The sequence below is a fragment of the Macaca nemestrina genome, chromosome 16 (assembly GCF_043159975.1).
Source record: "Macaca nemestrina isolate mMacNem1 chromosome 16, mMacNem.hap1, whole genome shotgun sequence".
NCBI classification, from domain to species: domain Eukaryota; kingdom Metazoa; phylum Chordata; class Mammalia; order Primates; family Cercopithecidae; genus Macaca; species Macaca nemestrina.
The window spans coordinates 95,036,488-95,062,508 of record NC_092140.1 but is presented as its reverse complement, the minus strand read 5'-3'; the positions used below and the strand labels follow the sequence as shown (position 1 = coordinate 95,062,508).

At 45.7% G+C, this 26,021-nt stretch overlaps 1 long non-coding RNA gene across 1 annotated transcript in view; it reads right to left on the bottom strand.

Moving 5' to 3' along the window:
• Positions 1-26,021, bottom strand: part of LOC105485992 (uncharacterized) — a 539,662-nt gene that overhangs the window by 79,190 nt on the left and 434,451 nt on the right. The window lies entirely within an intron of this gene.

Below are 26,021 nucleotides of genomic sequence, written 5' to 3'. Positions count from 1 at the left end.
TTGCTCCTGAGAGCTTTCTATCAGTGTTTCTTCCTACATTTCCATAGTCCAGGAGCTGCTATCACCGTCTCCCTCCAGTTTCCAAAGGGATGGGATATGTCTTCATCCCCTCTTTCTTGTTCAGCCTTTTCATTTGATAAGAACTGCTTTCTTCTAATTATATTTTCCAAATATGTCGTGAACCAGTCCATACCTTTGGCCATGATCCTGGAGGCACCCTGGCAGCAACCCTCCAACTGGCTCTCCCTAGTCCATGACCCTCTTTTTTCCACGACCATTCAGCCCCCAGAGTAATCTTTCTAAAGTGTAATTCTGATCACGCTGCTTCCTGTGACTCCCATTGCTTAGAGGATAAAGTCCAAGCCCCTCGCATGGTGTATGTGGCTGCATGACCAGCATGACCTTCATCACCTGCCCCTGCTTCAACATGGATCTGCTCCTCTGTGCCTTCCAGTTCTCTGCTCCTCTTCTCTCTGCTGCCCTTTGCCTCCTCTTCCTCTGACTCCCTCCTCATGGGCATACTGAAATTCCCAAATGCAGAAGTCCCCTACCCCAGGAGAATTCCTTGGCCACATCGCTTCCTTACTGGGCTGCAAGCCCCCCATAATAGCATGTGCCCATGGCAGTATTCACACTTGCTCATACTTGTAGGAGGCAGTGGGGTGCAGTGATTGGAGCCAAAGTGTCTGGGCTTGAATCCCAGCTCTGCTGCCCACTCACTCCTTATGTGACCTCGGGCAAGTTACTTAACCCTCCTATGCCTGCAGTTTTCGTTTATGGAGTCAGGATAATAGTAAGAGACCCAAACTCACCAAGTGCTGCGGGTGAAGTGAGTCCAAATGTGTACAGTTTAGAATGGTAACTGGCACATTATAAGCACTCAATAAATGCTAGCCATTATCTGAACTGTGTTCCTATCTCCTCACTCGGTGGTGAGCTCTTTGAAGTGAGGGGCAGTATTTATAAATATTACCATGTGCCAGGCACTGTGTGAGGTGTTTCTATTTCAGCCAGTCCTCACAATTGAGGTAAGTGCCAATTCTTCCTCCCTGTGCCCCTCTTCCCCTCTCAGCTCCTTCCTTCTTCCCATCTTCTCTCTGTCCTTCCTTCCTTTCATACATACTTTAGTGTCAAGTCTGTGCTGTCATCCCTATTTGACAGATGAGGAAGCAGCCGCCTGCAGAGAAGCTAAGGAATTTGTCCATATGCACACAGCCAGCTGAGCGGCAGCCCTGGGGTGGAATTCCTACCGCCTAATTCCTGAAGTTGCTGCGGGCAACACTGCACTTTATACTTCTTTGTATCCCTAGAGGGTAGCATCCTGCAATTTAGTGTTCACTAAGTATTTGTGAAATGAATGAATGAATGAATGAATGAATGAATGTGAGTACATTAAATGAAAATGAAGGAGAGATGAGTTGGGGGTGTAAGAACTCAGGTTTGGACAAAGGCATTCCATGCTCTGAACACTCAGCCCAGGGTCAGGTGGACAACCTGCTGAGCATTCAAGAAGATCCCTGAGGACATGTGAACCAGCTTTTCGAAAGTCTTGCATTTTTCTGAGAATTCACATTAAACTCAGCAACCTGGACCCGAATCTTCATTTTCTTCCCTTGTGGTGAATAATCAGCATGTTTGGGTTTAGCTCCCCCTTTTATCCTCCATACCACAAAGATTACTCAATTTCCAGGGTTATGTCTGTACATTCCTTCATGCTTTTAGCTATTCTGAGCAGGATTTAAAATCATTAGCTGCTAGAGACTCTTTTATTACTTCCATAGTTGAATGTCCTCTTTACTACCTCTGCTGGGATTTTCCAGTCTGAAATTCACTCTTCTTGATGATACCATCTGCAGAAAGGCCTGTCTCCTTTTGAGTAGCCAGCGGACGGCCAATATTGCTTCATCAGCGCAGCCTTTCATGACTGTCTTATCTGAAATTGTCCCCCAATCTCCATCACTGTCCCATCACCCTATGCTATGGCCTTAATAACACTCATTTTCTTTAAAATTATCTGCAGCCATAAAACCTGTGTTTTCAGCCCCTTTCTATCAAAATGTAAGCTGTTCACTCGTGGTGGGTGTACTGGTACTGCCCAGTAAATACTTGTTGAATGAATGAAGTGGGTGTGTAAGAGGCATGGAGAAAAGAAGATGATGCAGAAAAAGGATTAAAAGAAGTGCAGACTCCCCGTGGGACATTATTCTCTTGCTTTGTATTCTATTATGTCTCCACCACTAGCCTGCAGGCTCGGAGAGCTTGGTGCTGCTTGCTCACTTTTTCATTGGTTTCATTCATTCCTTTGATGCACTCATAAAAGACTTATTGAGCATGACTGTTGGCAAAGCGGATGTTCTGGAAGCCGGGAATCCTTATTTTGTTGACAAGAGAGACCAGACATAGCAAGACCCTCTTCTGACCATAATTTTACTTGTGGCTAAACCTGCAGCATCAAAGAAATAGTTCCTTTTCCTGTTGGCCCGGAAAGTCTGTATTTATAAACTGTCAGCTGCAGGAGAGCAATCCGCTCCTGTAACCCATCCTCAGTTCGTGGAATCTTTAATCAGTGCGTGCTCAGCAGGCCCCCAAGGGAAGAATGACTGCTTTGCATTGGGAAGGGGGTCTGGGGTGAGAGACGACCTCGTCCCCTCCGGGGTTGTGGAGGTGCCCCTTTCAGCAACTGGCGTCGCTTCTGCATTTCCTTTGTCCCAATGGGGACTTTGCCGGGCTGCGCTGCCCCTCCCTAAGGGATGGTCTGCGCATAGGGTTAAATATCCAGGGGACCCACAACTCCCCGGGGACCGCTAACGGAGTCCTGTGTTGGCCAAAGTCAGAGCGGGTTGCAGGGCATGTCTGCTGGTGGTCTGGGGGTGCTGTGGCCCCAGAGCAAAGGGATTCCAGGCAGGGGAGCAGCGCCAAAGGTGCACAGCCCCGCAGCACCCCCGCCTCAGCCTGGGTGTGAGGGGGTGCGGCAGGGCTGCGTGAGCTGGCCACCCTGTTCCCAGGCCATGTCTCATCGCCACTGATAGCATTGCCCTGGGTCTCGGGGGCAGAGTAGCTCCTCAACAGCTTAGCAGCCGGCAGACCGTCAGAGGCACCAGGGGAGCAGAGAGGCTCCCTCCATAGACCCTTTCGCTGGGCACTGAGCTCCTGGGAGGGGAGCAGGGTTGACTTCAGCCAAACTCTCGCTGCTTTTTTCGCGTGCGCCCTGCTAGCAGAGTGTGATTAATGCATTTGGATTCCATTTGTGACTGAAGCACAAAATGCTCGCCTATACTGCGAATGACCAATGTGGTGGGATGAAAAGGGACCAGAAGTTTATGAAGGTCCAGAAAGCAAAATAAGGTTAGCACCGAGTGCTGTCCAGCTCCTAAGGAAACTAAAGAGGCTATAGAAATTTTTAGAAAACAGTTGAGAGCATGGATCTATCCTGTCTGGGGGCCACTGTGAGAGCGCTCCACAGCCTTGGCATCCTTCTCAGGGTACTTAGAAAATCCATCTTTCTCCAAAGTAGTCTGGGGACTCTTAGCTCCAGCATCTGTAGTTCAGGGGAGGTGCTGAGAAGACGCAAGTCTCACAGGGACAGTGGGGCTGGGGTCCACTCAGAAGGTTGGATTTGCCCCCGCATAGTACATAGTCCTTGCCATTCTACTGTCATTTTCAGGCGAACTTAGTTGTTCTAAGATAAATCAGGGGAGTTGATGGGAGAAAAACAAAAGTAAAATCCCTTCCGGGTTGGTGGTTCAGTTAGGCAGTGTACAGCGGCCCCGAGCTCATCTAGAATCATGCAGTCATAGAAGAGAGAAGAAATGCAGCGACGCTGTCACTCAGAGCTTCTGATCCACAGGTGCCAGCTTACCCTGCTCCTCCAGGACTCTGATGCGGCTTCCACTTCCTCTGCAAACCCTCCATTCATTTCTCCATACAGCCTCGTTGGCGTTCCCTCCCCAACCTCCTGGCTGCTCATCACCAGAGCTCATCATGCACTCTTCTTGCTGTGCCCAACATCCGTCCTCCTGACATCTTTGCCCTTGAGCCCTTTTTCTCTTTTCACTCTGTGTTTGGCTACCAAGTAACCTCACGCATTGCAAGGCCTTAGCTATCATGTGTATGTCCACGACTCCCAAGAATTCGTTCCATCCCAGATCTCTTCTCAGAATTTCTGGCTAGCAGAACCGTCCAACTGAATGTTCGAAGGTGCCTCATCTTCAACAAGTCACTTTTATTTCCTATCACCACCTAACCAGCCACGCCCCAGCCTGCCTTTCCTGGTAAAACTAGTGAATAACACTTGCATGCACTCAGTTGTCCGAACAAGCCGGTGGCAGATTACCTGCAATCTCTCGCCCTTGACAAATTACCTGAAATCCCTCACCCTCTTTTTAGTCAGGTACCAAACAGCAAGTTCTCTTTATTATTTCACGTTCTAAATTTCTCTAAAATCCATCTCTTCTTCTGACCTTGCTATTCCTATCTCCCGGACTGGTGAGTTTGCTGCCTTTCTGGTTTCTTTGCTTCCAACAAAGAAGAAACCATCTATCTTTCATCTATCTTTATTGCTACCTTTGTGAATTTCCTAATGTGAAACTTAATGTGATGTTCCAGCCTAAATGCAGTGTTGCCCCCCTACAAAAACCCCTCTTTAGGATTACATCTGTTTGTAATACGGACTCCCCTGCTCAAAGTAACCTGTTGCTTTCTGCTCTTTTCCCCTAGAACACTCCCGCGATACTACTCTTCTTGTACTCCTTTTGCCCGTATTGGTCTATATAAGACCATCATGAACAGGAGCTTGAGCAAACGTGACTTTATTTTCAAATAGTGAACTCAACTTTGCTCTTGAGAAAAAAGATAATTCAATCTTTCCCATTCTGGCATTTCCAGTCTAATCCGGGGATTTTTTTTCAACCACACTCAAATGTTATTTTCTCAATCACTGTCAAGTTCAAAGCTTATCATTGTAGGATAAATGCTGTTTTTCACAGTTTCTTTCCTCTTTATTTTCACCTGACTTTCTTCCTGATGGTGACATAAGTGCAGCAGGATGGGGAGGATATATTTTCCAGCATTGGAAAAGGGGTAGCTGCTTTCCAGTGGGCACTCTTTGCGGGGCTTCATCCTGCTCAGTCTATGGGTGTCACTCTCTGCCCCTGTAGTAACTGCTGCAGTGTGGCTGGGGGCCTGAGCTTCAGGTGTCTAATACTGGAATCCACCAGGATATGGTACTCCCCTCCCCTGCTGATGAAAGTCCCTGCCATTGTCCTCTGTAACTTTCTCTTCCAAGTCTGAGACCATTTCTGGGCCACTTTTCCTCTCAGAATTCTAAAATCTCCTTGGGAATCTGGGAACATTAGTCAACTTTCTCTATGCTGCATGGGAACAGGTGGGGGTTATGGCTTGTAAGGTTCCTCTTTAGCCTACCCTTACCTATGGCTATGGTGTGGGCAGTGTCCTGCCAAACATGGAATAAACCCTCCAAATAATCAACCCACAACAAATTTTACTTACTTTTCATAAGTTTACTAATCTGCCATTTGAAGAGATGTCTTCAGTTGTGATAACTCAGGTTCAATGGTTTATACAATATTATGCATACTTGTAGGATGCATGTGTATTGCAGGCCAAAGATTGCAGAAATATCTCTTTCAAATATAAAGCTCAATTTGTTTTTCAAGCTGTCAGTCTAATAGGGCGATGGGAAATGAATCCCAGATAAATTAGGGAGTCTCATTCTTTTATTAGCCCAGGGCCTTGGCTAGGGCCTTTGCTAGGGTCCAGGGGTAATTTGATTTGGCGCTATGTCCCCACTCAAATCTCACCTTGAATTGTAATAATCCCCATGTGTCATGGGAGAGACCCGGTAGGAGGTAATTGACCCATGGGGATGGGTTTTCCCATGCTGTTCTGGTGATAGTGAGTAAGTCTCATGAGATCTGATGGTTTTATAAAGGAGAGTTCCCCTGCAGATGCTCTCACTTGCCTGCCGCCATGTAAGACATGCTTCTTGCCTTCTGCCATGATTGTGAGGCCTCCCCAGCCACATGGAACTGTGAGCCCATTGAGCCTCTTTTTCTTCATAAATTAACCAGTCACAGGTGTGTCTTTATCAGCAGCATTAAAATGGACTAATATAGTAAATTGGTACCAGTAGAGTGGGGCACTGATATAAAGATACCTGAAAATGTGAAAGCAACTTTGGAACTGGGTAACAGGCAGAGATTGAAACAGTTTGGAGGGCTCAGAAGAAGATAGAAAAATGTGGGAAAGTTTGAAACTTCCTAGAGACTTGTTGAATGGCTTTCAGCAAAATGCTGATGGTGATATGAACAATGAAATCCAGGCTAAGGTGGTCTCAAATGGAGATGAGGAACTTGTTGGGAACTGGAGTAAAGTCATCCTTACTATGCAAAGAGAATGGTGGCATTTTGCCCCTGCCCCGAGATTTGTGGAACTTTGAACTTGAGAGAGATGATTTAGGGTATCTGGTGAAAGAAATTTCTAAGCAGCAGAGCATTCAAGAGGAAGACAGAGCATGAAAGTTTGAAAAATTTGCAGGCCGACGATGCAAAAGAAAAGAAAAATGCATTTTCTGGAGACAAATTCAAGCCGGCTGCAGAAATTTGTATAAGTAATGGGGAGCCAAATGCTACTCACCAAGACAATGGGGAAAATGTCTTCAGGGCATATCAGAGACCTTCACAGCAGCCCCTCCCATCACAGGCCCAGAGGCCTAGGAGGCAAAAATGGTTTCCTGGGCCAAGGCCCCTCTGCTGGGTGCAGCCTAGAGACTTGGTGCCCTGTGTCCCAGCTACTCCAGCCATGGCTAAAGGGGCCAACATGCAGCTCAGGTTGCTGCTTCAGAGGGTGTAAGCCCCAAGTCTCAGTGGCTTACATATGGTATTGGGCCTATGGGTACACAGAAGTCAAGAATTGAGGTTTGGGAACCTCTGCCTAGATTTTAGAGGATGTATGGAAATGCCTGGATGTCCAAAGAGAAGCCTGCTGTAGGGGCGGGGCCCTCATGGAGAACCTCTGCTAGGGCAGTGTGGAAGGGAAATGTGAGGTTGGAACCTCCACACGGAGACCCCACTAGGGCACTACCTAGTGGAGTTGTGAGAAGGGAGCTACCATCCTCCAGACCCCAGAATGGTAGATCCACCAACAACTTGCACTGCACACCTAGAAAAGCCACATTCAATGCCAGCCCATGAAAGCAGCTGGGAAGGGGGCTGTACCTTGCAAAGCCACAGGGGAGGAGCTGCCCAAGGCCATGGGAGCCCACCTCTTGCATCAGTGTGACCTGGATATGAGACATGGAGTCAAAGGAGATTACTTTGGAGCTTTGATTGCCCCACTGGATTTTGGACTTGCATGGGTCCTGTAGCCCCCCTTCATTTTGGCCATTTTTTTCCATTTGGAACAGGTGTATCTACCCAATGCCTGTACGGCCATTGTATCTAGGAAGTAACTAACTTAGTTTTGATTTTACAGACTCATAGGTAGAAGGGACTTGCCATGTCCCAGATGAGTCTTTGGGCTGTGGACTTTCGAGTTAATGCCAAAATTAGTTAAGACTTTAGACGACTGTTGGAAGGCATGATTGGTTTTGAAATGCAAGGACATGAGATTTGGGAGGGGCCGGGGCAGAATGATATGGTTTGATTCTTTTTCCCCACCCAAATCTCATCTTGAATTGTAATCATCCCCATATGTTGTGGGAGAGACCTGGTGAGAGGTAATTGAATCATGGTGTGGGGGTTTCTCATGCTGTCCTTGTGATATTGAATAAGTCTCAGGAGATGTGATGGTTTTATAAAGGTGAGGTTCTTTGCACATGCTCTCTCTTGCCTGCCACCAAGTAAGACATGCCTTTTGCCTTCCACCATGATTGTGAGGCCTCCCCAGCCCCTTGGAACTGCGAGTCCGTTAAACCTTTTTCTTTATAAATTGCCCAGTCTCAGGTATGTCTTTATCAGCAGTGTGAAAACAAACTAATACAAGGGTTTGAAAAAGGCTCAGGAGGAAAATGGAAAATGAGATCCAGTGGCTTCCAGAGGCCACGTTTTCCTCTTCTGGCTTGATGTTTGTTCTGTTTACCTGGGGAAGGCAAACAGGGAACTCAAGTGCTTCTATGAGAAAGAGAGAAGGGTTATAATATCCTGTGTCCTCAGAGAGCCCACTGATTCTCTGTGTCACTTGTCTATACAGCATCCACCGTGGTGTCCATTATTGCATTGGGCCCACAGTTGCTGGACTATATAGGGTGCTGCAGGGATGCTCCTGGGTCCCACCCTCTTGCCCCCTCCCTTTCAGTTCCATTGATATACCATGTCTCTGGCACATAGGAAGTAACTTCTGATTTTCAAGCTATTCTGAGCTGTATGGAAGTTTTTGGTGGCCATCTAAGACCCCGTCTTTTGTTACTCCCTTCAACTATCTATATATATTTTTAGTCTAGCTGCTTCTCTAGGGGTTTCCCTGGAAAATAAATCACAGACCTAGGTCTTCTCTTCTTGGGGTCCCCACAGACCTTGCAGGGCATGACAAGGAGAGTGGGGTCTCTTCCAGAGACCCATGAACCAGTCCTCATACCTCTTCCTCTCTTTCAGTTCCCCCAGGAAGCATCTTCTGTTATCCCTGGGGCCAGTTGGGGGAGTAGGGCATTGGACACCCGCCCACTGGGTTTTCTCTCAAATCTTTTGAGCCAGAGGCTTTTCTATTCCCATAAAGTACTAGGCTTTTGAAACTCAAAAGGTGGGAAGATAATCTTTTCCCTCTGCTCTCTGTTATCATCACCTCTCCTTTGCCAAGTGCTTTGAGTCTTACAGAGTTTCACTGCTGATGCCCTAACCTGACGGCCTGAGAAGAGGGAAGGTTCAGACAGTGCCTAGAAGCCATAGCAGGCCACAGCTGCCCAGCAACCTGTCCTTTGCTGCTTCTGGATGTCTACACCAACATGTTAAATGAGGAGGCTATGCTTTGAGTTCCTCCACTTTACTTGAAAAACTTGTACATTGGTATCTTGGGAGAAATGTCTTTTCCACTTTTGACCTCCAGTGGTTAGTGACGCCACTGAACTGGAATGGTGTAGCCTCCCATGCCTTTGAGGAAAACATTTTAGGATCCAGTGAAAAAGCTGAGTTTGTTTTTCTCTCTTTTCTTTTTCTGTTTAGTAATGAAAAACCTCTGGCATGGATCTGGGTGGAAGGGAACATAATGGAAATGAAATCAAGCGGAATCCAGAGGCCAGGTTTTCCTCTTCCAGCTGATGTTTGCTTTGTTCACCTGGGGAAAGCAAACAGGGAACTCACGTGCTTCTGTGAGGAAGCGATAAGGAGTTATATTATCCCATGACCCCAGAGAGCTCGTAACTATTTCTCTCAAGAAGTCCCTGCAGTTGCTTACGGATTTAAAAACATCATGATAACACTGAAAACCACTGAAAGCAAATAGAGCACAGATCAGAGAGGAGAACTTCAGCTAAGGGCATAGTTGGCTTTCCTTGAGCACCAGGCTGGGATCTCTGAAGAGGATGGCTGCTCTTCCTCTTCCTTCTCCTGCTCGTAGGTCTCCCACCACTGCTGCTAGCTAGCATTCACTGAGTGCATGTGCTATGCCAGACACCTTTTAAAGGTACTACACTAATTAACCCACTTGATCCTCACAACAACTCTATGAGGTAGGTACTATTATCATCATCCTCACCATGAATGGTTATCACCATCCCCTTGGTGCTGTTTTCGTGATAGTGACTTTTTGTGAGACCTGGTTGTTTACAAGCGGGTAGTGCCACCCCCCTCCACCCCGCCCACTTGCTCCTGCTTTCATCATGTAAACTGACTGCTCCCACTTTACCTTCCTCCATGATTGTAAGTTTCCCAAGGCATCCCTAGGAGCAGATGGTGCCATGCTTCCTATACAGCCTACAGAGCTGTGAGCCAGTTAAACCTCTTTTTAAATAAATTGCCCAGTCTCAAGTATTTCTTTATAGTAATGCGAGAACGGACTAATACACTGGCTTATAGGGATGACCAGAAACATATAACTGAACTTTTTGAGTCTATCGTCATCTCACCTGGGCTGATGTTCAGAGCCTCCTTAGCATTTTGTTGGCATTCAAAAAACATTGTCTAATGCTAGAAGAGGCTCAGGAGGAGGCTGACCAGTCACACACAAGAAGATCCTAATAACCAGGTGAGGGCCAGCACCAATCTGGCAATGCCCCTTTAAAACCCCAAGTGGAACCTGAATGACAGGGAGGAAGATAAAATCCAACATTTTTGGGATTGTATTTTGATGGGGCTCAGGAAGGGTGTCCCGAAAAACCAAACGCATAAATAAGATTGAGGAAATTAGACAAGAAGTGAAAGAGAGCTCATTAGCATTTTGGGTAAGGATTTTGGAGGCTTATTGGAAAGATACGGATGCAGCTGCAGTCTTGAAAATTCCAGGTTAATTAATATGACTTTTATAGGGCAGAGTATGCCTGACATTCCACAGAAATTGCAAAGATCAGAGGGCACCCTAACATTGCCAATGTCTCACTTGGTTGACGTGGCATACAAGGTCCTTCTGAGTCTAGAGTAGACTAGGAACAACAAAAGGAGAAACAAAAATTGCAGGAAGATGAAGCCGCAGGCTAAGTTCTCAGCAGCAGACTTAGCTAAGAGTCTGGAATGGCCTCCTCAAAAAGGGCAAAAGCCACCCCCCTACACATACCTGAGGAAAAACCAGTGTGCTGATTGCAGAAGAGAGAGACAGTAGAACAAAGATTGTCCCAAGTTGAATAGAAAGCGGGCCAAGACCAGCCTTGCAAAGGCTGGATTCAATGGAGATGACCTGAAATGTTGGGACTTTAAGGCTTTTTCCACCTTTCTTAATGTTACCTGCCAGGGGCCTAGGATAGCCATTAAATTGAGTGATAAATTAGTCAATTTTTTGATCGATGCTAGAACAAGCTACTATAACTCAAATGTAACTCTTTTTTTTCTTTTTATTTCAATAACTTTAGGAGTACAAGTAGTTTTTGGTTACATGGATGAATTATATAGCAGTGAAGTCTGGGCTTTTAGTGTACATGTCACCTGAATAGTGTACATTGTACCCAACAGGCAATGTTTTATCCCTCAATTCCTTTCTTACCATCCCCCTTTCTGAGTCTCCAGTGTCCATTATACCACTGTGCCTTTGTGTACCCATAGCTTACCTCCCACTTATAAGTGAGAACATGTGATTTTTGGTTTTTCATTCCTGAGTTATTTCACTTAGGATAATGGAATCTGGTTCCATCCAAGTTGCTACAAAAGGCACTATATTTCATTCTTTCTTTTGGTTGAGTAGCATTCTATGGTATGTATGTGCTACATTTTCTTTATCCACTCATTGGTTAATGGGAACATAGGTTGATTCCATATGTTTGCAATTGTGAATTGTGCCGCAATAAACATATATGTGCCTTTTTGATATGATGACTCTTTTTCCTTTGGGTAGATACCCAGAAGTGAGATTGCTGGATCAAATGGTAGATCTACGTTTAGGTCATTGAGAAATCTCCATGTTTTCCATAGCGATTGTACTACTTTGCATTCCCACCAACAGTGTATAAGCATTCCCTTTCACTACATACACATCAGTATCTATTGTTTTTTGACTTTTTAATAATGGCCATTCTGCCTGGGGTGAGGTGGTATCTCATAGTGGTTTTAATTTGCATTTCCAAGATGATTAATAATGTTGATCATTTCTCCTATGTTTTTTGGCTACCAAATGTAACTCTTAAGGCTGCTTCTACTCTGAATCCTGTCTACCCTGCTACCAGGGAAACTCCAGCTTCCTGTATGATTGCATTCAAATAACTGATCAAGTTTACTCTAGCAGACTGGACCTCACAGACTTGCCATTGACAGAACCCAATGAAAAGTTCTTCACTGATGGAAGAAGTTTTGTAGAAAAAAGAGTCAGAGGGGCCAGGTATGCTGTAGTTACTGCTCAACAGGTAATTGAAGTGCAGGCCCTCCCCCCAGGGACATGCACCCAAAGGACTGAGCTTTAGCCAGAGCTCTACATCTGGGTAAGGGAAAGCAATTCAATGTTTCACCCAAATATGCTTTTCTAATGGCCCATTTCCATGGGGGTAATTTCAAAGGAAAGGGGCCTCCCTCATTTTCAATAACAAAGCATAGTCCTCAAGTGTTTGCATTATTAGAAACAGAAAAATGCCCAGGGAAATAACAATTGTTCACTGTTAAGGACACCAGAAGGCAGGCACTCATGTTGCACGAGGAAATATGAAGGCTAGCCTAGCTAGGCGAAAAAGGCAGTCAAGGAACCCGCTGCCCAGATGGCTCTTGTTCCCACTCTGTTTGGAGACCCATTGCCCAAGATATTTGGAGGCTGATCTTAAAAGAGCTGAGGAATGGGGGTTTTCTAAACATGCTAACCATCAATGACTTAATGAAATAAAAATTCCCCTTCCAAAAACTTTGATTAGACTGATTCTTGAGAAAATCCATCAAAACACCCATTATGGGTGCAAGGCTACTTTATGCTGAATACAGTCTTATCCTGTTGGGCCTGACTTTTAATGAACAATACAAACCATAGTCCAAAGTTGTCCTATCTGCCTGAAAAATAACCCAAAGCTCCTGGAAGGCACAAAAACTCCTTTTAAACAAGGAACTCAATGGAGAGGTACTAATCCTAGAGAAGTCTCATAATCAGATTTCGCCATAATGCCCCTGGCCCCTGGATTATTTTTGATATTCGTTGGTTTTGGTTGATACCTTTACACAGGCTGGGTTGAGGCTTACCCGACCAGGCCTGAGAAATCTACTGAAGTTGTAAAAGCTCTAATAGAGAAGATAATTCCTTGATATGGACTCCTAAGAACTCTAATGAATAGGACATTAAAGAAGTCTCTAAAATTTGCCAAGAGACCAATCTCATCTGGGAAAAGAACTTTCCCGTTGCCCTGCTGAGGATATGGGTAGGCCCCCAAAAGTGGATTGGCTGTTAGCTCTTTTGAAATATTATGTGGGAGAGCATCTCCCTGACTCCCAGACTCCCTGTCACTTGAGGATTTTTCCTCCCCTGAAACAGAAGCTAAGTCACATATAAAACAGGAAATACACTAAGTATATTGGCTAGTCTTTCTGAGTTTGTTTCCAGCAGACTCCACTTCCTTACAGACATGCCTCTCCACTCTTTGAAACCAGGAACCAAGTCTTGCTGAAGACCTGGAAATCCTGCCAGGCAGAAGACCAGCTGCAACCACAATGGGTCAGCCCTTTTGAGGTGCTGCTGACCACTCAACTCATCTGTCAGGTTAGCCAGTGTTAAACCATGGATTCACCAATCAGTCCCTCTGGGATCCCTCCAGGGGAAATAGTCATGGTCTCATGAACCTTTCCGTGGCCTTAAGTTAATATTCAAAGCTCAGCCAAAGAACTCTAGATAAGAAATCATAAAGGAAACATGTGCTTTTCAGGTTGTTATTGTTCTCCAGATCCTTCCTGCTCCTGGATGGATGACTCATCAATTTATATTTCACAAGCTCTTGCCTCATTGGCCAATTTATGCCACTGTTATATATGTCACTCAAAACCCCAATATGGCTGGGTGCGGTGGCTCATGCCTGCAATCCCAGCATTTTGGGAGGCCAAAGCAGGTGGATCACCTGAGGTCAGGAGTTCGAGACCAGTCTGGCCAATGTGGTGTAACCCTGTCTGTACTAGAAATACAAATTTTAGCCAGCTGTGGTAGCATGCACCTGTAATTCCAGCTACTTGGAAGGCTGCAGCAGGAGAATCACTTGAACCCAGGAGGCGAGGTAACAGTGAGCCAAGATTGTGCCACTGCACTCCAGCCTGGGCAACAGAGTGAGACTCTGTTTCAAACAAAACAAAACAAAAAAACCCAATCTGCTCTAGACCATAGTAACCCCTTAATCCAACCAGTTCATAGCTTTTTGCATGTCCCTACCTGCACATTTGAACATCTGTAGACCCCTAAAAGAACATACTGAGCATGCCTTATATGAAAAACCTTTTAGGGACTACAAAGTCCCCCTGGTTTCCTAGAAGAAGGCAAATGCCTCTTTTCCCTTGATGGTGACCTGAACAGCACTCCATTTGATTGGGATGTGATGAATCAGGAAGACTTGTGGGTAGGCATAAGATTGTTCTCTTAGATTCCCCCAGGGGATCCCCTCTCCATATTCTCTGTTATCTTAAAATTTGGATTATCTACATTATTGATCATCCTAGTTCAATGTGGCTTAAGATGCTGTTCTAAAACCATTAATAAAAGTATGCAGATCATGGTATTCCAACCTGGATGCCAACCAGGTACTCATGAGTACTTCCGATTACACATGCAACATTTTCATTCTTCCTTATTATCCCAGTATGCCCCTCCGCAGTATCAAGCAGCCAAAGATCAATGACCAGATTCCTCATGATTAAGGAATTGACTAAAAAGAAAGGGGGCACTGAGACCAGTCCAGTTTCCCATAGAACTGAAGCTTAAGAAACTTATATTTGTTTCTATTATCTGAGTTCCTTTCTCAGGAAATTGACCATCAGGCCTCCCGGACCATATCAGGGAACTGAGGCTTTCCAGGTGACTGCATCTGGACAACAGATACACCTGCTTCCTGTTTGCCAACTCCTCTTCCTTACCCCTCCCTCATTCCTGTTTTGCTGCACACACATGGTTACAATGCACCAGACCTCTCATCTGATCCCCTGCTGCCTGTTGACCAACTCCTCTTCCTTGCCCGCCCCCCGTTTTCCTTCTTCGCTATATGAACCCCTAACTTTAGTTGAGCTGAGAGATGGATTTGAGACTTGCCTCCTGTCTCTCTGGCTGACATCCCCTGCAATAAAGCCTTCCTTCCCTGGCAGTACTCATCGTCTCAGTGATTGGCATTCTTTGGGACAAGCTACTTGGCCTAGGCCGAACTCCTGGCGTTCAGCAATACAATCTTAACAATATTTAACTGAATACTTTAGGAAAATGTACACGTTAGTGGTTTAATGTCTCCTTGACCCTCCCTCTGCCACTTAAATTCAGGCCTAAGCACCCCTCTTTTTGGGGGAAATATGAGGATGCCATTATAGTACTGGGGTTATAAGCACAGGGACTTTCAGGAACCAGGTGGGTCACAGTGAAATACATTTCCACAGAAACTGAGGACTTGGCTCAAGTAAATAGAGCCATTTATAGTCAGTCAAGGCCCCCACGTCCTGAACCTCAATCCATGCATGGTTTTATAACCCTTGCTTATGCAGCAGAAGATAGCAATTGGAGAAATGCTTCAGATGGTCTTTAGTCTCCACGTGCTGAGTCATTTTTCCAGACTGGGAGAAGCTGAGTTCCATCAGCCGTGGCTCTTCAGGGTCATCAGGATCCAGGGACTGTACATGTTACTGCTCCTTAGGGACAGAGGGACAATTGTACACTGACTTCAGGGTATTGGCTGATGTGTCTCAGAGCCAGAGGCCACACCAGGAACCACAGAGGGAGTCAATTATGTATCCGTATTTTGATACACCCCGTAACAAAAATAACCACTTGAAGCACTTTAAACTCTTCTAGCTATAATTATTTCAAGCAGCAAACCTAACAGGCATTTTCCTTTATACAACCCAGCAGAAACATTGCGTCAACCTGAAGTACACTCTTAGAAGCAATTAAAACCATCACATTTAATTAGGCATGTCTTGCCTGTGCAGATTTTCAAGTACACTGCCAATGCAGACTTTCAAGTTCTCTGTCAAGACCAAATCTCCTAATTCCAATCTCACGAAGGGACCTTTCTCTGGACTCATCTCTAGGGATAGCCTGACAGTGTGGTTTTATTTGTGAGTGCCCCCGCCAGTCACAAGCAGGCCTTGGAGGGCATGTTCCACGTTGCTGCAGGAGGGCAGGCTCTGGGTAGACCTAAGAGGACCTGATGTCCAAACCTGACTCTGCCTGTCAAGGGCTGTGTGATAAAGGGCAGACCTCCTCACCTTGCTAAAGGCAGTGTCTTCTGTAGAAAGGGCAGTATACGTCTAACTCCCAGGAATGTTGGATAGCGCACGTTTAGTACAGGGACACAGGCAACATTCAACAGCTTTTATTCTTATTTTCACTGCCCAAAGTCCTACAGTTACTAAGATGCACAGAAGGGGCTTGCTTAACTCATGCTCTTGTGCTCTTTTTGTTTTCGTTTGAACATTTTTTAATGTGAACAAAATATACAGAAAAATGCATAAATTCAGGCAGTTTAACAAATACTTGTAAAGCCAACACTTGTGTGAATTTTCAAGGAAAGGACAACATTAGTGATATCCAAGGAGTCTCTTGTAGGTCCCACTCCTCCGTTTACTTCCCTCTCTTCCCCTCCCCTGCCTGCCCTGAACCCCTCCTCTCTCACACAGCTTCCAAACAGACTATAGCTGGCTTGGCTTTTGGAAGAAATCTTCTCTGGCAGTGAGCAGCAATCCCTGTAGCACAGGAGGCTGAGCACTGGAGGATGGCAGAGATACTAACAGACTACCCTACCTGCCCTCCCATTTCCATGTCCCACACAGAAGTGTGTGAGTCAGTGCCCCACAGGCCGTGGCCTCCTTCCAGGGCTAAGGGATAGCTGTGTGCACTGAGAGGAACAGGCACCCAGGGGAGTCGGGGGCCAACCACTTTTTATTTCTGTGTCTCCTCATTATCTGTCTTTCCTAACCCATTAAGAGACCAAATTCCATTGCTTCTTTTTCTCTTGATGCCTCCGATGGCAGTGACTGCTACCATCATTCCAGCTGCAGCAGGGAGGCACAGCTGGGGCTGCATACTCCATAGATCTGGGGTCGGGTAGGGGAGGGCCGGCCCCTGCCCCTTCTGAGTTTGGAGGGGAGCTCTCTGTGCCACTGCAGCCACCCAAACTACAGCTGCAGACCCAGGCCTCCTGCTCTGAGGAACAGGTACAGCCGCCCAAACTGCAGCTGTGGATTGGCGCCTCCCTGTGTTCTTGGGGGAGCTTGGCAACAGGCAAGATCTGCCCTCCTGCCATGGCTGCAGACCTGGACCTCCCACTCCATGAAGTAGGCAGGAGATGGGGACAAGTGGTAGCCCTGCCTCTTCTGAGTTGGCAGGGCGGGAGCTCCTGGGGGCAGCTGTGGCTGTCCTCCGAGGCACAGGACCCTGGCATCACTGCAGCCTGCACCACTGGGGGCCCCAGGAAGGAACCCCCCTCAACCCCACCATCCCTGCAGGCTCGGGGTATCTGCTCCCACTGCCTGGCCTCTTTGCTCTGGGCGCCTGCTCAGATTTCTGAGAGGCTGATTGGGGCAGAGCCCTGGGGCCATGAATGACAGTAGGAGGCAAATTGATTTCTGGCCAGAAAGGGGCGGGTGCCCAGTAAGGCCCCACCTTCAGGCCAGGGAGAGCCTGAAGGTTGGGGGCCTGGCTGCCAGTCCCACTGACTGGAGTGGGGACTCATGGTGCCTCTTGCAGGCCCACCCATGGCCACCCAGGGATCAACTGGCATGCACTTCCTCCCCTCTGAGGTCCGTAAAAGCCATAGGCTCAGCCAGAGCAGGGCAGAAGATGACCAGAGGCAGAAGAGGGCAGAGAGATGGGACCACCAGCTGCAGAGATGACTTGCCAGCAGAGAGGAGCTACTCTCTCTGCTTAGAGGTTCAGAGACCTGAAGAGACCTTCGAATGACTTGCCTGTGGAGAGGAGCCTTTCTCTCTAGGGCCTCCTCTCTGATGAGAACCAAACACTAGACAACCTGCTAACAGAGAGGAGCTACCCACTCCTCTGAGCTGTTCTAACACTAAGTAAAACATTTCCTCTTTTTTGCCCTTCACTTTTTTGTGTTCCTGGATGCAGGACAAGAACTTGGGCAAAGACGCCATGGCCACAGAGGGTTTTGGCCAGAAAAATCGATACTCCAGAGATCCTGTGAACATTTTGGGGGCTTGTTCGGGATCTGTGGAAGGGTAAAAATGATTCTGTCCTATTTTTCAGAGTCTCTAAACTCCACAATAGTCAAAATGAAGGAAAAATACCGGGCCTCTGTCAGCCAGTTGAAAGTGACTAGAGCAGCTGCAGGACTTAAGACACAGAGGACAGGCTTGCTGGGGAGGACATCATCAATCCCCCATCACCCTTAGGTATTGGGAATGTTGGCTTTGTTCCAGGACTTCAGACACAGAGGACAGGCTTGCTGGGGAGGACATCATCAATCCCCCATCACCCTTAGGTGTTGGGAATGTTGGCTTTGTTCCAACCCAGTTTCCCTTCCCAGAGGTCTACCCATTGCATGGGACTGGAAGGAGGTCCTGGAGCAACTGAGGTTATCTGGCCAAGACCACGCCTCAGTGTTATCCAAAGGCCTCTGAACTAACTCCAGTCCCCGACTACCCATCAGCACCAGGACTTCCAGTCTTTCCTATTGTTGTTTATTTCTTATTTTCTTTGGTGGCTGTCATGGTTCCTATCTCTTTTCTATTCAGTGTTAAATGTTAAGGATGTTTGTTGTAAACCAGGGATGTTACTACCTAGAATGAGCATTTAGCTTAGTCACTGAAAGTATAAAATAGAAGACTGAGTAGCACAAAGCAAAGTGTGCTTTGGTATCTGTAAGTAAACTCATGGTGAAAATGTCCTTGTAGTTTGCTTGGTTGCCACCTTGAGGCACAGAAAAGAAGCATTGCCTCAGGAAAGAAGCTTTCTGTAAACATGAGGGCAAATGGTCCAAGGTCCCTTATGTGCAGGCCTCCTTTGCCCTGCAGTGTAACCCCAACCCAGACCTTTGCCAACATTGTAGGATTGATTCAGCCCTCCTAGTGGCCATCTCAGGAGAGGTTACAAGGGCAATCCCAGGGAAGTAGGGAAGCAAACCCCAGAGCTACCTCCAGCAGGGGAATCAATCTTCTCTGCTCCTCCCTATCCAGGTTATCTCTCAAGTTTACCCCAGCCTAGGAATCCTGGTTTTAGGCAGGTCCCAGTCTCAACTGCCCCTATGACAGATGCCTGGTGAATATGGCCCCATTAAGGATCAGGTCACCTTTTCTCTTCAGGACTTAAGGCAGATTAAGGAGGATCTTGGCAGGTTTTCAGACAGCCCTGATGGGTATATCGAGGCTTTCTAGAACTTAACCCGAGTATTTAAACTCTTCTGGAGGGATGGCCATGTTCCTTGTTGAATCAAACCCTGAAAAGTAGGCCCTTCTCAGCAAGTGGGGAAGAATGTTGGGGATGAGTTTTGTTTACATCTTGTATAGGGCCAGCGAAGGGGTGGAACCTTATCCAGTTGGAAGAATAGCAGTACCACTGGAGGACCCTAATAGGACCCCAGTGATGAAATGGGACAATGGAAGGAAAAACTTTCAGGTGTGTATATTGGAAGGCTTGTGAGGGACTGGGACTGGGCCTCTCAATTGCCCTGGGCTATCCATGGTAGATCAGGGATTGGATGGGAGTTCCAGTACCTTCCTGGAAAGGCTAAGAGGGGTCTTGGTAAATATACCCCTCTATCTCCTGATTCAATAGAGGGACAGCCAGTCCTAAGAGATCAGGCAGCCCCTCTTATCAGGAGGAAGCTGCAGAAATAAGCCACAGAATCAAGTAGTACCTCCTGAAAGTGGCCACCTTGGTCTTGTACAGTAGGAATCAGGAGGCCCAAGAGAGGAAAAGGCGACTCAAGAAAAAGGCAGAGGCTGTAATAATCACCTTGCAGGCTCACAAACCCCAGAATTCCTAAGATGCACCTGTTGACTGCTGCAAATGTAAACTACTGGAGGGTGGACTATTCCCAAGACATGGGTCACCGGGTCCAGGGCCGGTGTTGCAAATGGAACAGCAGGGCTGATGGGTCCCAGGGTTCCTTTTCCTGGCCTTGGTGGTTCAGATCATCATTGCCATTTAGGAGCCCTGGGTGATTCTGGGGATTGAGGGGAGGAAGATGGACCCCCTTGATTCAAGTGGGCCTTCCAGTTCTCTTCTCTGACCTATATCCCCCTTTTAGCATGACCGTGAGGGGGTCAGGGAAAGGCCAGCCTCTTAGTTGTCACCTTCTTAGGCCAGGTCCCCAATTCCTGGGACTCCCTTTATCTCCCTTGAGGAGGACCTGGCCCCACAACTTCACCTGCTTGTGTTAGGGAGGCAACAGAGGAGCGGCCCCTACCAGTTGCTAGATGCAAATTGTCAACGGCCATCTGGGACTAATTTAAAAGGTTCATACACCCTCGTGAGGCACCTTTTTATTGCAACACCTCTAGAGTCTTTCCCCTGACCCCCAGCAGCATGCTTGCAGAGAGGCATGGCAACTTGTCTCTCAGTAGATTGCCTGTGTTTTAGATAGAAAACGAAATCCTTGTCAGACATACTACTGAATCTATCCTTGAGTGTATGAATTCTCAAGTTTGGTTGCATCTTGTTTAGACTTTGTTCTCAAGTATTTTAAAAGGGGCTGGTTTTGTTCTTTAGGATAACAAGCTCCTCTAGTTCGAAAAGCTTCCCACTTCATTTGTTGATTCAGTATTAATGTAGTGACTCTGTGAATGCCAGGGCAGGGTTGGGAGCACAAGACTCAGGTCCTGCCATTTGGAGTAAGATTGTCCAGACAGGGCAGGGCTGGGCTGTGAATCTATTGAGACCACCCTGGCCCCTTGCCCTGTGCGCAGTCTCCAGCAGTCACTTCACAAATATGTTGGTTTAATTCAACTCCAGGACCTCCTGGGTGACTTGAAACAGGAGATTCTGGATCACTTCTGGCTGGATAGTGACCCTGATGGTATAAATCTTTGATTTGGGGAATTCTGTAAGAAGTAATCTTAAGAATTTAATATGGCAAATCCCTCATTCTCATGACCCATCCAGGCAGCACATCTACAAAGGCATATAGTGAGACAGGTGACACACAGGCTGTCTGCATATAGCCATGTGAGCCTCTGAGGGAAAAGAACCAGGCAGGGGTTCCAACCCTTCCCAAAGTATCAGGAGGCTCAGGGAAGCCAGATCACCACCCAGGGGAGTCCTAGCATCAAGGTCAATGTTTGAGCATTCACTCCAGTGTATCCCGGGCACACCTAATAATTACTCAGAGACGTCAATCTAAATGAGGGCTTTTTCAAGGAACAAAAGCCTTAAAAAACAGTAAATTCTTAGTAAAAACCTACTGGATTAAAGTTAAGGATATACTTTTTTGGCATTAAGACAGCTTAAAATTGAATTCAGATCATTTACCAGATATGTTGGCAATAACCAATAACCAACAAAATATTTGGATTCTTACTATATGTGAGTCTGCATTTCAGTAGTTGAAAGCTTAAGCTTAAGAGGTAGAGAGATAATGTATCCACATGCAAAATGACTTTTCTGTGGAACTACAGAAAGTACCATGATGCTTTTTCCAAGGACCCACAGAGACTGTCAAGTCTATTAAAAATTGGGTGGGTGAATTGTATTTCGTTGTTTCCCTAGATTATCTTCCTATTAATTTAGCAAATGAGGAAGTTAAAGACGTCTTTAGTGAATTAAATATCTTGTTAATGTTACTGTATGATCTTTTACATAGTCAAGACCAAGCCAAAACAAACAAAGACAGATGGGGCCACCACATTTTATCTCATTAGTGAACAATGAAAGGCATCTAGAGGTGGAGGCCAGAGCACTCTACCATAGTAACGTTGTCTTTGATTTGAAATAGAATCTATTTTCTAACGTCAAACATTCAAACTCACTTGGTGAGGGGGAGGAAGGTGGTCATCAAGACAAAAATTTGACAGTGTTTAGATTTCCAAGTTACATGCTGGTGTGTAGTATCACTAGAGAATTGGTAGTGTATAATAGTAGCAGTTAAATCTTACTCTTCATACCACCGGAAACACGTACTCTTACATGAGTTTGTGCAAACAGGAGCATGTGTGTTTATGAAATAAAGTCTACATTAAGAGTACGTGGGAGCAGGAGAGGACGGAACAAAATGCCAAAGACAGAGACAAGAGAGCATACGGAATTAAGTGCTTTTCAACATAGTTGGAAAGCAGAGGAGATGTGTGGTAGTGGTAGGTGGTAGGTGGTAGAGTTAAAAAAAAAAAAAATTTAGAGAGGTAAGCCAGGACTGGATCCAGGGCTGGATTTTGGCTTGTAAGCCAAAATAAGGAATTTGGACTTCATCCTAAGAGCAATGGGGGCTTTTAAGCCATTTTCAATAGGGAAGAGACATAATCAGATTGGCATTTTGCAGAGATACTTTGATCTCCATTGTGGAGAATAGACTGGAGTGGCAAGGGACAGGGAGCTGTGGGGTGCAGTTAGAAGAGCATCACAGGTGAAAATGATAAGAGGGTATGTGTTCTCCTTCAATGTCCACATTTCTGGAAACCACATACTAAGAAGACGAAGTCCTCTTGATAAACTTTATCCAGTGGATCCTGACTTCAGGATGGAAAACGCTCTGTCATAGGCTTTTGCTGCAGTGCTGTCCAGTGTCTGTCCAGAACGTAGACAGGATTTAGGATATGATCATTGTGTGCATGACTACTTCTAAAAGTATCTTTGAATCAAATAGGTTGTATGTTAAGGATAACAAACCCTGACGTCTTTTGATATTTCTGACAAGCAAGTAATAGTCCAAGAGCCAGGAATCTTCATAATCCCCAAGTCTGGATGAGTGGCTGAATTCATGGATTATTTTTGCTTTGAAAAAAAATGGATTTCTCAGTAGGATGAACTTACTGTAACTAGGAAGGCTTGTATTTTTTAGCCCTGTTTTGAAAGACTGAGGAATGCTAGGGGAGAACATGAGAAAAGGTCACCCCAAGACAATGTTAATTTTTTTTGCAGAATTTTGTAGTTTAGGATCGAAGGCTTTCTTCAGTCAAGAGGAGTATAGCATTCATTTTAAGGCTATTTTTTTAAGTTTCAAGGTGCACTGACAGTATACACTGTGTTTGGGTTCTGATGTACACTACTACCTATATTATGTAAGTATTTACGATATATATCCTAGGAATCATTGGTAAGAATGATCTAAAATGCTACAGTAGCTTTCTTCATACTTTATCATTCTCCTTTCAATTCTCCAAGTATCCACAATAAATCGTTCTACTCTCTTCATTCCCAAGGGAAATCACAGAAGAGGAAACTCGGTTGGATTTCTTTTGAGAAGAAAGACTTTTAGGACATAATTTGGCACCTAAGAGACATACACAAAAATGAAAGCTGTATTGAGCTACCTATTCTGTTTTCTCCAGAACTCCTTTTTGAACTTTAATAAACAAAATTTGTCTACCTAAAATAAGAATGGCTAGAGAGGCTCTAACTGTTGTCCTCACTCGCTACAGGTATATCTTTAGGCCACTTGTTCTTTTCCCTTTCGTGGCTTTTCAGTCCACGTCAGTGGGACAGACTCATGCACCAATGTCCAGAACACATCTACGGGCTGTTGGTTCATGTCTGCAAAACTGGCTTCAGTGACCTCCTGCCTAAGAGTTAGTCATGCACAACACAACTGATGTTGGTCAACTGACTGAGAACACTGAAGGTAGTTAAAAGATGGAAAAGTGCCTGGTTAGACATAGATATGGCACGTTTAGAAAGAAAACACTAGGTGGGTATATTTTCCAAGGGATTGGTTGGTATGTCTTCTATTCATATATGTATACAAAGACAGGGTCTTGCTCTGTCTCCCAGGCTGGAGTGCAGTGGTGTGATCCTAGCTCACTGCAGCCTTGGACTCTTGGGCTCAAGCAATCCTTCTGCCTCAGCCTCCCAAGTAGCTGGAACTATAGGTGTGTGCCACCACACCCAGGTAATTTTTAAATTTTTTGTAAAGATGGGGTCTCACTGTGTTGTCCAGGCTGGTCTCTAACCTTGTCTCAAGCGATCCCCCAGCCTCTTCTTCCCAAAGTGCTGAGATTACAGGGGTGAGTCACTGCATCTGGCATCTATTCCTACTATATTTTAATTGAATATTTACTGTAGAGTTATATGGGTAATACTGTGTCGGTTAACATGAGGAGTATAAAAGTAATCTAAGAACCATCCCTCTTGCCCTAAAAATCTTACAAGAGTTGAAGTGACAAGACACATATGAAAAGTTAAATAATAAAAGGCTGTATACAACCACAATAAATGAAGTTGATTTGGGGGAGTATGCAGCAAGGTGTGGGGAGGCCAGGTGCCTTTGAAGGAGAAATGAAGCAGGTGGGGTAACAAGGTGATTTAGAAGAAATTATGGTAGAAGAATGTTTTACAGGCAGAGGAGATGTTCCCCAGAAGAGAGAAGGAACAGCAATATAAGCAAAATCAGAGATATGAGAGTGTTTTGTTTAGCATCAGGCCTCACTGATAAGCTCTGAATTATTAACATAACAGAGAGGGAAGAAGAGACAGGAGGTGACATTAGAAAGCTTGGACTAGATCACAAAAAATTAAAAAATTTCAGGCCCAGGATTTAACTTGTTGACAATGGGGCTTCATCTAAGCTTTTAAGTGAGGAAATGTCACACAACTTATAAGATAGACATTTTTATAAAAAACATTAAAAATAATTTAAAGTAATCAAAAGAAAGGAAAAGATGACAAAATGAGGCTGCTCTGGTGTCAGACATCAGTGTCTTTTTTTATAGCTGAGAAGATTTCTATTCAATGCTGTTCAACATGCTGGGAAATACAATAGTAATGAAAACAGATAGGAAGTGCCCTTCACTGGGCTCTCTTTTTGGGGGTCCTGAATATCTTGGGAGCAAGTGAGCTAATGAGCTACAGAAGTCAGGAGACACAGAAACATCAGTGTCAGGAGCTTTGAAGGGCCGTGCAGAACTGGCAGGTACTACACAGCACAGTGCAGAGCTAACGCCGCCTGAGGCTGACACCACAGTGCCTCCTCTTGCTCTCTTTTGCCCCTACTTCTAATCATTAGAGCCACAGAGTTCTCAGGGTTTACCCTCTGCAGCTTTCTCACAGCTTCCCGGAAATCTAGATAAAATGCTGAGGTTAGAAAGTCAGTGGCCTGTCCAAACTCACCTGACGGATCACCGATCACCGCAGAAAAAGAACCGAAACCTGTGAGCTTTCCACAGTGTTACGAGGCCTTTGCCAGAGGTGTGAACGTCCACCCGAGGGGATTCTCCAGGAAACCTGCATTTCCAAATTCTGAACCTGCCTCTATAGATTGCAGTGTCTACTTTTCCCTCTTAACTTCAATCTACTTTGGAGTTCAACATCCTGACTACCCCACCTTTAAGGCCCTTCTCCTTGTAAACGATAGCTCTGTTAGCTGGGTCCTGCTGGCCTTCTGAAAAGGACAAAAGGGAGGCCAGCAAGAAGCTCGGCCAGGTCATGGTTGGCAACAGGTTGGGCCTCAGGACACTGGGATGGGCAAGTTAAGAAACAAAATGACTAGAGGTGCTCAGTGGAGTCTTGGGGCTGAGGGCCTCCTCTACAGAAGTTCCTTTTACTCATGGGCACGAGAGTGACCAAATACATTTGTCATTGCGACTATGGCAAGAGTACGCGTGGGATGGGAGGCTGGAGAGAAGCTCATTGTCACTCGTTGCATGAGGAATGGATGGGTATCCATATTTTAGACTAAAAGGGGAAATTTCACCTCTAATTTCAAGCAGGAGCTTTTTATGTTAAAATGTAAACTTCATTCCCTATCTCCCCGCCCATTTTTTTTTCTTTGTCCAACAGAGTCTTTCTGAGTTTGTATTTAGCTGTTGGGATTAGTTTAAAAAACCTCTCTGATGACCACAGCATGTAGGAAGAAGCTGGGTCCCAGAGAGAATGCAGTTGCCAGAGAGAACACAGACACAGGCACGGCAAGCTTGGGCTGGCCTGAGAGGTCTTTAGTGGCCACCACAAACTTCACCAGCCCAAGTGGAGAGAGGCACAGCTGCCCATGAAACGAACAACAACATTGCACTCAGAGGCTGTTCCTCCAGCACCTGCCTAGGCAAAGTCCAGGTCTCAGAAATAAGGACACCACCGCAAGAAGAGGACCCCCAGTGACAATCTGCTCCATG